At 40.2% G+C, this 13,367-nt stretch overlaps 1 protein-coding gene and 1 pseudogene across 4 annotated transcripts in view; both read left to right on the forward strand.

Moving 5' to 3' along the window:
* The window catches only part of Fam193a (family with sequence similarity 193 member A), a 122,046-nt gene that overhangs the window by 19,863 nt on the left and 88,816 nt on the right, over window positions 1-13,367 (forward strand). The window lies entirely within an intron of this gene.
* LOC110330288 lies at window positions 4,752-6,228 on the forward strand (annotated as a pseudogene).

Genomic DNA, 13,367 nt, shown 5'->3' on the forward strand with positions numbered 1-13,367 from the left:
GGGGTATAGGGAACTTTCGGGATAGCATTTGAAATGTAAATAAAGAAAATAATAATAAATAAATTTTTTTTTTTAAAAGGGGAAAAAAAAAAAGAAGCCACCAGAACACCACTAGAAGTTTTTTGGTGCATTTCTCTCTATGAAGTCAAGGCAAACAATGACCAACAAAGAATAGTAAGGCATACCAATACCATCCAGTGTTGTCAGTGAAGATCAGTGTCATCAAAGTTCAACCATGGCATTGTGTGCCAAAATCATCCAGCATTGTTCACTGTGTGTTTAGCTATATTTATATGCTTTCCAAACATCATGCGCTTATTTTCAGGCATCTCCTCTAGGAAAACATTACATGCCCTTTTTCCAGGCTTCCTCCAGGAAAACACCACGTGTCTGTTCTTAGTTAAACATCTTCCCGTGTGTTTGTTTCAGCAAAAACATAGTTTCCAGAATAATATCACATGGCACAGCTGAGTCTCCAAAGAAACCAGTAGTTTCCATTTCCATTTTTTTTTCTTTTTTCTTCTTTTGTTTTTTCAAGTCAGGGTTCCTCTATATAGCTCTGGCTGTCCTGGGTCTCTGCTTGCCTCTACCTCTGGAGTGCTGGGATTAAAGGCATGCACCACCACTGCTCAGATTAAATTAATTTTTTTTTCAGTTAGCCTAAAAAATAGTGGATTTTACTATGACACTCTCTTTTTTAAAACAAAAAAAGATTATATATATATGAGTACACCATTGCTCTCTTCAGCCACACCAGAAGAGGGCATCAGATCCCCTTATAGATGGTTGTAAGCCACTATGTGGTTGCTGGGAATTGTACTTAGGTCCTCTGGAAGAGCAGTGGCCTTTTGCTAATAGGCCCTCAGCATTGTATTGACAGGTGATGCTTTCACACAAGAAATTCTCTGTATATTTCCCCCATTTAGTCCAATAAAAGGTCTTATCTCTTACAATGATAAACTATATAAAATAAAAACAATTATGAAAACTATTAGGTAAGCTTTAAATTCACACTGTCCAGTTCATACATGTTTGGCAGCTTTGGAGAAAATATTACACTATCTAGCCTATCTTGGTGAGTTCAGAGTTCTATACCTAAATCAATTTCTATTCCAACTTGAATTACGAACCAAAAACATCTTCTTACACTTAACACCTTTTCAAGATTTATTTATGTATGAGTGCTCTACCTGTATCTACATCTGCATGCCAGAAGAGGGCATCAGATCCCCTTATAGATGGTCGTAAGCCACTATGTTGTTGTTGGGAATTGAACTCAGAACCTCTGTAAGAGCAGCCAATACTTAATCATTGAACCATCTCCCCTCCACCCCCTAACCATTTTTTAAAATCCTACACAACTTAAATTTATATGTAAGATTATAACCCAATCTGAGACCTGAGAAGGAATAATATTACCTGAGTATGTAGGCAAGTAGCTTCCAAAACTATAGAAATATGACAGAGAAAGCTGACTGCCTCTATAGTCCCCCCAAATTTCTCTGTTGTTGGAGCATCATATTCAGCCTTCTGGCCCAGTATATGACAAACTTTTTTGTGAAAGAGGAATTATGAAAAATTTAGCTCCTGTAAAGCTTGGCAGTCAGCTTTCCTGCTGCCACTTTTGAAGCATACTCCATATGGAGGTTCTTCAATGCTCATCATTTGCTTTGAAGTAGAATGGGGGTACTACCAGTAACAGACCTTTCTCACTGTCAAAAAAGGCCTTTTAATAAATTATCTTTACCATATTCTGTAGATCACTGAGGTTTTTGAAGACCATCCATTCATGTATAGTATATCTGAATTGTTTCTAGTTATTTACTATCTGTTTAACCTTGGAAACATATTTCTGTAATTACCTAAACTAATATCTAACATAACCATGGGTCTGACTGTCTGACTACTAACTTACGTTTTTAAATTATCCTAAACAGTTTGTACTAGAACTTAACCTTGGATTCTTAAGAATTATATAGCAATAATACCTTTAAAAAGGTTGCTACAGGGCTGGTGAGATGGCTCAGTGGGTAAGAGCACCCGATTGCTCTTCCGAAGGTCCGGAGTTCAAATCCCAGCAACCACATGGTGGCTCATAACCATCCGTAACAAGATCTAACGCCACCTTCTGGAGTATCTGAGGACAGCTACAGTGTACTTACATATAATAAATAAATAAATCTTTAAAAAAAAGGTTGCCACAAGCCGGGCATGGTGGTGCACGCCTTTAATCCCAGCACTTGGGAGGCAGAGTCAGGCGGATTTCTTGAGATCATGGCCAGCCTGGTCTACAGAGTGAGTTCTAGGACAGCCAGATTAAACAGAGAAATCCTGTCTCAAAAAAACAAAACGACAACAAAAAAAGGTTGCTGCATAGTATGTTGTAACCAAATAGACCTTAATTTTGTATTAATATACAAAGATCTATACCAAATAAAACCTTAATTTTATATCAGTATGCAATCTGATCTATACCTTTTTGGCCAGTAGAAACTCTATATATTTAAAGTGTATATTCAATAATCTACCCTTTATGCCATTTCCCCACCCCCCTCTTTTGGTTACCCTTTTTCCACCCCTTTCTCGCTGATACCAGATAGGAGAGAATGAAGGATAGAGGAAAGAAAAAGAAATCCCTGAATCCAATCTCCCTCATTATATTTCCTCCCTGGTCAAGACCATTAATTAGCAACCTACCCTTTTAAATGATGACAAATATCCATCCATGAATATTGAATGATCAAAAACCATCCACCCCACCTTTTGTGAATGAGGGCATTGCTCTTTTAAAATTGCTTCCTGGTGATTTGGGGGCATCATTTTCCTTTTGCTTGTACACACACACACACACACACACACACACACTCTTTTGGATATTGGTCAGTCTTAAGAAAGATAGCTGTAGCATTGTTGTCCAGACTCTGTATACTGAGAAAGTTCAGGGCTTAATTGAAGTCCTGACTGGGACAGTCTTATGATGCTAGATAATCTAGCCATTTTGAAATTGTGCTGGATACAGATTTTTTAGGAAACAGTATCAAGGCACTCTAAGATCAAGCAGGATGCTGCAATAAATATGTCTTAGCTTTTCAGCATCCCTAAGAATGAATCTTGTCAGGGTTGCTTTGACTTCATTGTTGTCTGTAAACCTGTAAACTCTAACAGGTAATATACATTTGTGCAGTAACATATGTATGAAATATGCACTGTGCACAATTTAGTTAAAGGTGATAATAGCAAGTTGATTGAGCTGCCGCTGCTGACCTGTGAACTGAACTGCTGATTTCCTAATGACACAGATGAGATTTACTCCAAAGAACAATTTCTAATGATTTATTTATTTATTTTATGTATATTAGTACACCATTGCTCTCTTCAAACACACCAGAAGAGGGCATCAGACCCCATTGCAGATGGTTGTGAGTTACCAAGTGGTTGCTGGGAATTGTACTCCGGTTATCTGTAAGAGCAGTCAATGCTCTTAACCACTGAACCATCTCTCCAGCCCAAGAACAATTTCTTTTTCTTGTTGTTTTCGAGACAGGGTTTCTCTGTATAGCCCTGGCTGTCCTGGAACTTACTCTGTAGACCAGGCTGGCCTGGAACTCAGAAATCCACCTGCCTCTACCTCCCAAGTGCTGGGATTAAAGGCGTGCGCCACCACCGCCCAGCTCCAAGAACAATTTCTAAACAGGTCCACTTCCCTTCACATCCTAATAACCCTTTTTTCCCACTACCTCTGGTGGCTAGAGAGAAGGTTAAAACATTTAAAAATTTTTATTAAAAATAGAGTTTAAAAAAATTAAGCGTACAGTTGGCCTTTGCTACATTTCCATATTCCAGAAGGCTGAGACCTTCTTTTTGGATTATTTCTAGACTCTACAAGAACAGTACATGTTCTGAAACTACGGAGCCATTTTTCTAGCTCCAATTATGTATTTCTTAAAGAACTGCTTATGATATATTTCTTTCTTCCTTTCTTGCTGTTTGCCGTATAGACCAGGCTCTCAGTAAATTCACAGAGATCTGCCTGCCTCAGTGTCTTGAGTACTGAAATATAAAGCCACGAGCTACCTTTCTCTGCTCTGTTCTACCCTCCCCTGTCTTCCCTCCCTTCTCCCTTTTCTAAGACAAGGTCTGGTTTTATTTTCCAGGCTGGCTTTGAAAAGTCTTGTCCGGTCTCAGCCTTCTCAGTACAAGGGTTACAGATGTGTACCTGGTCATTTTCATAGTTAAATTTAACAAGTTCTGATATGACCATGGAGAATGTCATTGGTATATTGTACAAAATAAGTTAATTACAGAACATTCATATTTAGTGGGACAGTGGGATAAAGTGCTTTGTGATATGTGTATAAAACATAGATATAGAGTAGGTAAGATAGATAACCATAGTAGGACTGAGTACATATTATCACATGCCATTCATACATCTGAGACTTTAAAGAAATGTATAGTCACTGCTTATTTTTATAAAAAGTGAAGTTATACTGAGGGCTGAGCAGCACTGGCATTGATTAATCATAATGTCTGTGTCTTTACATATCCTTGGGGAGGAGGTATTGGACCTTCTGGACTAGGCTCCAGTTTTAGGCCTGACTAAAGTGCAACATCCTATACATGTCCTGGCCTCATTCTCCCAAGCAGTAGTAGGACTGAAGGTAGAGGACAATAAAAAGGAAACAAACAAACAAACAAACAAAGCTGATCCTGAATTACTTCATTTTCTCCTGTGGTGGCCTTTCCCCAAGATGAAGTAAGTAAGGGGAAGGGCTATTCTTATTTTCATCTGAAAATAGAAGGAACATATCACACTCTTCTTGCTCTCTTCACCACATTATGTATATGTGCTGCTCTGTTGTATGCAAGTGTATGCACTGGTGCATTTCTTTTTCGTCCATTGTGTGTGTAATATATCCAGAGATAGAGCAGATTCTTTTGTTTTGTTTTTGTTGTTTTGGTTTGGTTTGGGTTTTTTCGAGACAGGGTTTCTCTGTATAGCTCTGGCTGTCCTGGAACTCACTCTGTAGACCAGGCTGGCCTCCAACTCAGAAATCCGCCTGCCTCTGCCTTCCAAGTGCTAGGATTAAAGGCGTGCGCCACCACGGCCCAGCTAGAGCAGATTCTTGATGTTTGCTGGCAGCCAGGTTAGCTGAATCAGTAAAGTTCAGTGTGAGACTCAAAAGAGTTAAATCTCAAAAGCATAAGGTGGAGATTAATAGAAAACACCTGACTTTAACCTCTAGGCTCTACCTGAGTTCACATAAGTGTGCACAGAGAAGATGACATATATAGTTGGACAGGGAAAGGGAGGCGGAGCTAAGAGTTACAGAGACAGCATCTTGGGAAAAAGGGGAAGAACTAAGATGGAGACTGATGGACAGGAAGAAGAGCCAGATCTAGCATGGGTTTTTTTTTGTTTTGTTTTGGTTTGGTTTTCGGTTTTTTTCGAGACAGCGTTTCTCTGTATAGCCCTGGCTGTCCTGGAACTCACTTTGTAGACCAGGCTGGCCTCGAACTCAGAAATCCGCCTGCCNTTTCTCTGTATAGCCCTGGCTGTCCTGGAACTCACTTTGTAGACCAGGCTGGCCTCGAACTCAGAAATCCGCCTGCCTCTGCCTCCCGAGTGCTGAGATTAAAGGCGTGCGCCACCACGCCTGGCCCCAGCGTGGTTTTAATAGCCACAGATAGTTATGATATCATAAAGGATAGAATATCTGGGATAATTTGTCTAATAGAGGTGGGCAAGTTTTATCATTATCAGTTGGGTCTGAAATTATTGTATTGGCATCTTGTGAATTGAAAATTTATTGATACATGCACTGCGGGCTCTTTGCGCTTGTGTAGTGCGCCCCCCTCCCTTTCTGCCTCCTCTGCCGCCGTGGAGCCTGTGAAAAAGCTTGTGGCGAAGGGGGTCAAAAAACAAGAAGCAGGTTTTGAAGTTCACCCTCGATTGCACTCACCCTGTAGAAGATGGAATCATGGATGCTGCCAATTTTGAGCAGTTCTTCCAGGAGAGAATCAAGGTGAACGGGAAAGCTGGTCACCCCCGAGGTGCCTTTCTCCAAAAGGTATTTGAAATATCTCACCAAAAAATATTTGAAGAACAACCTTCGAGACTGGCTGCGTGTTGTCGCCAACAGCAAAGAGAGTTACAAACTGTGTTACTTCCAGATTAACCAGGATGAGAAGGAGGAGGAGGAGGAGGAGGAGGAGGAGGAGAATTAAGACACATTGGTCTGCAATGTTTTGTATTAATTCATAAATAAAATTTAGTAACAAAAAAAAAAGAAAAAGAAAATTTATTGATAAATAAATCGGCTTGGTTAATTATAAGCTTGTAGAGTTTTGTTTTTACTGGGTTGCTGGGTGGTCTGGCAGCTGACCATGGGGAGGGGTGTTGTGGGGGGCGGTCATTGCATTGGGCTGGTGTGGCAGCAAAAGGAACTCACAGCCTACTGGAGAGTTGGTGGGTAGAGACAAAGTCTGCAGGACCGCAGCAGGGCCTAGAGTCGCCAGCAAGCACAGGGACGTGCTGATTTGTTTTCTTTAAATATTTCCAGGGGGTGGGGAGATGGCTCAGTGGGTAAGAGCACCCGACTGCTCTTCCAAAGGTGCAGAGTTCAAATCCCAGCAACCACATGGTGGCTTACCTTAATAAGATCTGACTCCCTCTTCTGGAGTGTTTGGGGACAGCTACAGTGTACTTACATATAATAAATAAATCTTAAAAAAAAAAAAATCCCGAAACAGGTCATTCATCCTGCATATCAGGTATTTATGATTCGTATCAGTAGAAATTTAGTTATAAAGTAGCAATGAAGATAATTTTAAGGTTGGGGATCACCATAACATGACTCTTATAACATGAGGGTACTAAAAGGTCATGGCATGAGGACTACTGCCCTCTGTAGTTGAGGCTGGTCTTGATCCCTGGGTTCTTTGACTTCTTGACAAGTGTTGGAGTTAACAAATGTGTAAGACTATACCACACTCTATAAAGACAGAATTACCCTTATTCCTTTTCTCACTTCTTTCTTCCCTTCCAACCTGTCTTTCCCTTAGATTTTTTTTTTTTAAAGGATCTTGGGATAAAAAGAGTCTTGTGCATGCTTAGCAAGAATGACATCTCTAGCCCTAGAAGGATTTGAAATATCCTATATAATATATACTTGATATGCCATCTACCAAAGTATGATGATGTATGCCATCTACTACTGAACCTGACAGTGAATACCATCTCCTGAAACATGGCCATGTATGTCATCGACTACTATGAGCACAGCATGTATCACATATGCCTGAACATCACAGTGCGTATCATCTACTGATATAATAGTGTATACCATCTACTGAAACATCACATTGTGTTCACCTTCTATTAAAGAAATCATATGGCAACCAAGCAGTGGTGGGCAGAGGCATCAGATTCTGATCAGGTTCCAGGACAGTCAAGCTACCCAGAAAAACTCTATCTCAAACAAACAAACAAACAAACAAAAACCAAACAACAAAAATCCCAAACCAAACAAAAACCCCAACCAACTAAACAGAAACCATTACATGGTACACAGTAAATGTATACTTTTTTTTTTAAAGATTTATTATTATACATAAGTACACTGTAGTTGTCTTCTTCACTGGTAGCCTTCAGATGAAGACAGAACTCTTAGCTCTGTACCATGCCTGCTGTGCTTCCACCTTGATGATAATGGACTGAACCTTTGAACCTATAAGCCAGCCCCAAATATATGTTGTCCTTTTTAAGATTTGACTTGGAGCTGGGCGTGGTGTAGCACGCCTTTAATCCCAGCACTTGGGAGGCAGAGGCAGGCGGATTTCTGAGTTGGAGGCCAGCCTGGTCTACAGAGTGAGTTCCAGGACAGCCAGGGCTATACAGAGAAACCCCGTCTCGAAAAAAACAGAACAAAATACAAAACAACAACAACAAAAGATTTGCCTTGGTCATAGTGTCTGCTCACAGCAGTAAAGCCCAAACTAAGACAGACATGTAGTCAGTTGTAGAGCACTTGTAAAAGGAAGAGCCCTGGGTTGGACCCACAGCACAGGAAAAACATTAAAAACTATTACGGGTATGGTGATGCATACCTGTAAGCCTAGTACACAGAAGACTGAGGCAGAACTGTTGCTGCAAGTTTGACAAGCTCGAGCCTTGGCTTCAGGGTAAGGGATGATCTGAAACAAACAGTTTCATTCATTTCATTTTTGTCTTCATTATACTGATCTCATATGGCCTGTATTCCTGGACTTGCTCTGTGGGTGCTGGGGATCTGAACTGGTTCTCATGTTTGTGTGGCAAGTACTTTACTAAAAAATTTTGTCAGTTAAAAACAATTTTTATTTTATGTGTATGGGTGTATACCTGTATGTATGTCTGTACTACATGCATGTATTACACACAGAGGGTAGAGAAATGCATTGTATTCCTGAGAACTTGTAGTTACAGGTGGTTGTAAACCGTCATATGAATCTTAGAATAGAACCCAGGTCCTCCACAAGAGCTGCCAGTGCTGCGAACAACTGAGCTATCTCTCTAAACCTCTGCATTTCCTCATTTTAATGGCAATAAATAGCACCCCCATGTCAGATGGATAGTGTAATAATGTCATAATGAAGGTTGAAGGAGGCATGTGTAAACACCTAATAATCATATTTAAGAACAACAAGAACGGGCTGGAGAGATGGCTCAGTGGTTAAGAGTACCGATTGCTCTTCCAAAGGTCCTGAGTTCAAATCCCAGCAACCACATGGTGGCTCACAACCATCTGTATCAAAATCTGACACCATCTTCTGGAGTGTCTGAAGACAGCTAGTGTACTTACATGTAATAAATAAATATTTAAAAAAAAAAACAACAAGAACGGCAAGTAGTGGCATTTTGACTGGTAATCACTATGCTCAAGGGTCTAGACTTCAGAGTCTGCATTTAAGCTCATGACCTATCTATAATAATTCAGCCTCTTATTTGGTTCTCTGGTAAGCCTGAGTAGATTTAAAAAAAAAAAAAAATTAATAAATAAATGAAGACACAGGCCAAGAAATGCTAAGCACTTGCTAAAGGATGAAGAGTGGGTAGTGAGTGTCAACCAGTGTTGTACTCTTTTATTCCAAGTGTTTGTTCTCTGAGTAACTATAATTTTCAGTATTGATTTAAAATCTGTTTTTCAGAGCTTACACAGAGTGTCTGTTTCTCAAAACAGTGCAAAAAGGAGTGGGGGAGGCTTCTCAAGGTTGCACACAGCCTGTTGGGAGATGGAGTTGGAATTGAAATTCAGGCTTTCTGACTGCAGAGTTCCAGTGCAGTTTCCTTTCTCACTATTTCTAACATACAGACTGTTAGTTTCCCCTTGATAATGACTTACACTGAGATATGATAAGTGTTCTGCTAGTCTGTGGTTGTTTATTTATTTCAATACAGTCTTGACTTTGTAGCCATTATATTTAGAAACAGGTAGGTACAAATACAGAATTCATGCTGACTAAAATTTGTTGGGTGAGGGACATACGGTTCTGGGGTAATGTTTTGTTATTTTCTTCTTCATTCTGTTTTATAACAAATTCAGATGATTCACATTGTTGGAACATTTATCAGTGCCAGTGTTACTAATCTGGGAAGTCACATCAACATATGGAAAGGAGCTTAAAGACATTTTCAAACAAAATTCACATTTTAGGATTCTACATGTTTCATGTTCTTTCCCCCTTTTTTTTTTTTTTTTTTTTTTTTTTAAAAGATTTATTTATTATATGTAAGTACACTGTAGCTGTCTTCAGACACTCCAGAAGTGTGAGTCAGATCTTGTTACGGATGGTTGTGAGCCACCATATGGTTGCTGGGATTTGAACTCCGGACCTTTGGAAGAGCATTCGGGTGCTCTTACCCACTGAGCCATCTCACCAGCCCCCTCTTTCCCCCTTTACTATTGTCATAGTTGATCATTTTTTTCATTGTTTTCACTTTATTGGTACATTTAATTAAGAGTTTTATTCCAGTCAGACGTGGGGCAGAGGCAGGCGGATTTCTGAGTTCCAGGACAGCCAGGGATATACAGAGAAACCCTGTCTTGAAAAAAACCAAAAAAAAAAAAAAAAAAAGAGTTTTATTCCTAGACAATTAGTTCTTTGTTCTTTTTCCTTTTTTTGTTTTGTTTTGTTTTGTTTTTTGAGACAGGGTTCCTCTGTATAGCTCTGGCTGTCTGGGAACTCACTCTGTAGACCAGGCTGGCCTCCAACTCAGAAATCCGCCTGCCTCTGCCTCTCGAGTGCTGAGATTAAAGGCATGTGCCCCCATGCCCGGCTGACAATTAGTTCTTATGGTGAAGTCTGTATGTAACTTCAGCTATTCTGGTCTACAAATTACAACTTTGCTTTTTAGCTGTTGGTTCAGGTGTCCCTTCCCTTCTCTTCCCTTCCCTTCCTTCTTTTTTTAATCATTAAACTTGGCAGTGAGAGAGTATACTTTAAGTTTAAATTTTAAACCATTTCTCATCTCAAATTTGTCTGTCTGACCACAGAAAACCAAGTATCTTGTATTGATCATTTATATAGAATATTCTGTATCTAGTGGGACTTTTTTTTTTTTTTTTTTGAGACAGGGTTTCTCTGTGTAGCCCTGGCCTGCTTGTGGACGTTGTACATCGTGGTGCGCACTAGGCTCCGCACCACGATGTACAACGTCCACAAGCATCTGACCACAGAAAACCAAGTATCTTGTATTGATCATTTATATAGAATATTCTGTATCTAGTGGGACTTTTTTTTTTTTTTTTTTGAGACAGGGTTTCTCTGTGTAGCCCTGGCTGTCCTGGAAATCACTCTGTAGACCAGGCTGGCCTCGAACTCAGAAATCCGCCTGCCTCTACCCCCTAAGTGCTTGGATTGAAGGCGTGCGCCACCACTGCCAGGCCTAGTGGGACTGTTCTTTAAGACCAGAAGTCCTTGGCTGTCCTGGAACTCGCTCCGTAGACCAGGCTAGTCTAGAGCTCAGATCCACCTGCATCCTCCTGAGTGCTAGAGTTAAAGGCATGCACCACCACTGCTACAAACTTTATCCATTTAAAACAAATACCAAGGAACATATTTGAAAGGAGCCTTCTCTCCAAGGCTGGAGATGAGACCTATGGAAGATAGAATTATAATCAGTAGTTGGTCAGGGTTCCTGGGCCAGAGCTGGTCCTTAGTCAGCAGGTAAGTCAGAATAACATAGAGTGTAAGACAGCTGTGAGTGATGGGTGAGTACACAGCAGAAGAGAGTTGCCAGAACTGACTAGGGCCCTAGTCAGTACCTCAGATCTATGGCTGCTCCTGTATTTACTCCTGTTTTTATTGATCCTATTCTTTACTAAGAAACAGCTAACTCTCTTCAGTGGTATGTGGCCCCTTTTAGATTTGTTTGTTTGACAGGATTTCTTTATGTAGTTTTGGATGTCCTGGAACTCCTCATGTAGACTAACTAGGCTGGCTTGTAAACTCTAGGAATCCATCTGTCTTTGCCCCCTGAGTACTAGGATTAAAGGTGTGTGCCACCATGCCTAGGTTCTTGATGTGGCCTCTGCCTTTTGACTGAACACTCACTGGTGCTAAAGGCCCTGTTGAGAATTATTTCTCAGCTGGTATTTCTAGATTCTCTGCATTCTAGGCCAGCCTGGTCTACAAAGCTAGTTCCAAGTCAGCCAGGGCTGTTAAGCAGAGAACCCTATCTTGAAAAACTATAACTAAACCAAACCAAACAAAAACATTTCTCTCCTAGAGAGGACAAATTGCCAATCCCTATCATGATGAAAGGGTCCAATATAGTCAACCTGTTAATGATAGCTGCCTACCTTCGCTAGATATTGTACAGATTAACTGTCAGCAGTGATAGGGCCAGTTCCATGATGGGTATGCATGTTATTGAGCCATTCTGGTTTTCTTTCTTTCTTTCTTTCTTTCTCTTTCTCTTTCTCTTTCTCTTTCTCTCTCTCTCTCTCTCTCTCTCTCTCTCTCTCTCTCTCTCTCTCTCTCTCTCTCTCTCTCTCTCTCTCTCTCTCTCTCTCTCTCTCTAAGATTTAAGGGCTGGAGAGATGGCTCAGTGGTTAAGAGCACCAACTGCTCTTCCAGAAATCCTGAGTTCAAATCCCAGCAACCACATGTTGGCTCACACCCATCCATAATGGGATCCGATGCCCTCTTCTGGTGTGTCTGAAGACAGCTACAATGTACTCATAAATAAAATAAATATATCTTTTAAAAAAAGATTTAAAAAAGTTAATTTATATATATGAGTATACTGTAGCTGTCTTCAGACACACCAGAAGAGGGCATCGGATCCCATTATATGTGGTTTCTGGGAATTGAACTCAGGACCTCTGGGAGAGCAGTCAGTGCTTTTAACCTCTGAGCCATCTCTTCAGCTCCTGTTTTTCATTCTTGCTTCAGTTTCTGTTTATTCATATAATCACTGAGTAAGCATTGGGGGAGAAGACCAAGGAGTATTTGGGTTATCTGACCATAGGAAGCTTCTGTAGAGAATGTCATTTAAACACTCAGATAGGACATGATTGGTGTGTTGGTCATCCCAGCCCTTTTCTAGATCTGTCACTGGTTAATTTCATTGAGTCAAACATTAATTACTATAGGTGAATTGGTGTGGCTATTTCTTCTTCCCAGCAAAGGATACAGCCTACTTTTAAAAATAATTAGTAAGATATATTTTTTAAATTTAAAAATTGTTTGTCTATATGAGTATTTTGTCCGCATGTATGCCTGTGTACCACATGCATGCCTGGTGCCCACAGAAGCCAGAAGGCTCTTGATTCCCTAGACTGGAGTTATATATGATTGTGAGACATTATGTGGTGTCAAGAATTGAACCTGGGTTCTCTATAAAAGCTCTTTAATTGCTAAATCATCTTTCCAGTCCTGATTTTAGTTTTTCATTATGTGTCTGGATATATGTGCAATGAATACAGTTGTCCAATGAGTTCAGAAGAGAGAAGCATTGTTTTAATAGACTATTTTTAGGCTCTTGCAAAGTGAATAGAAAGTAAGAAGCCAGTCTCTTCCTTCCCCAGAGCCCCTAGCACCCACTCACCTGTCCTGTAGTTGGGATTTTGTAGCATGTAGCCTTTTCAGATTGGTTTTTTTTTTTTTTTTAGCTTAGTAATATATATTTACAATTCTGCCTGTCCTTTTCATGACTTGATAGCTCATTTCTTGTGTGGACCCAATTTTGTGCTCATTTACCTGCACAATTACATTTTGATTGCTTCAGATTATATGTGAATGGAGGCAAATGTACGTGGGACAGGCAAAGTACCATCTCTCTCTCTCTCTCTCTCTCTCTCTCTCTCTCTCTCTCTCTCTCT

Source organism: Mus pahari, chromosome 13, assembly GCF_900095145.1.
Source record: "Mus pahari chromosome 13, PAHARI_EIJ_v1.1, whole genome shotgun sequence".
Taxonomy (NCBI): Eukaryota; Metazoa; Chordata; class Mammalia; order Rodentia; family Muridae; genus Mus; species Mus pahari.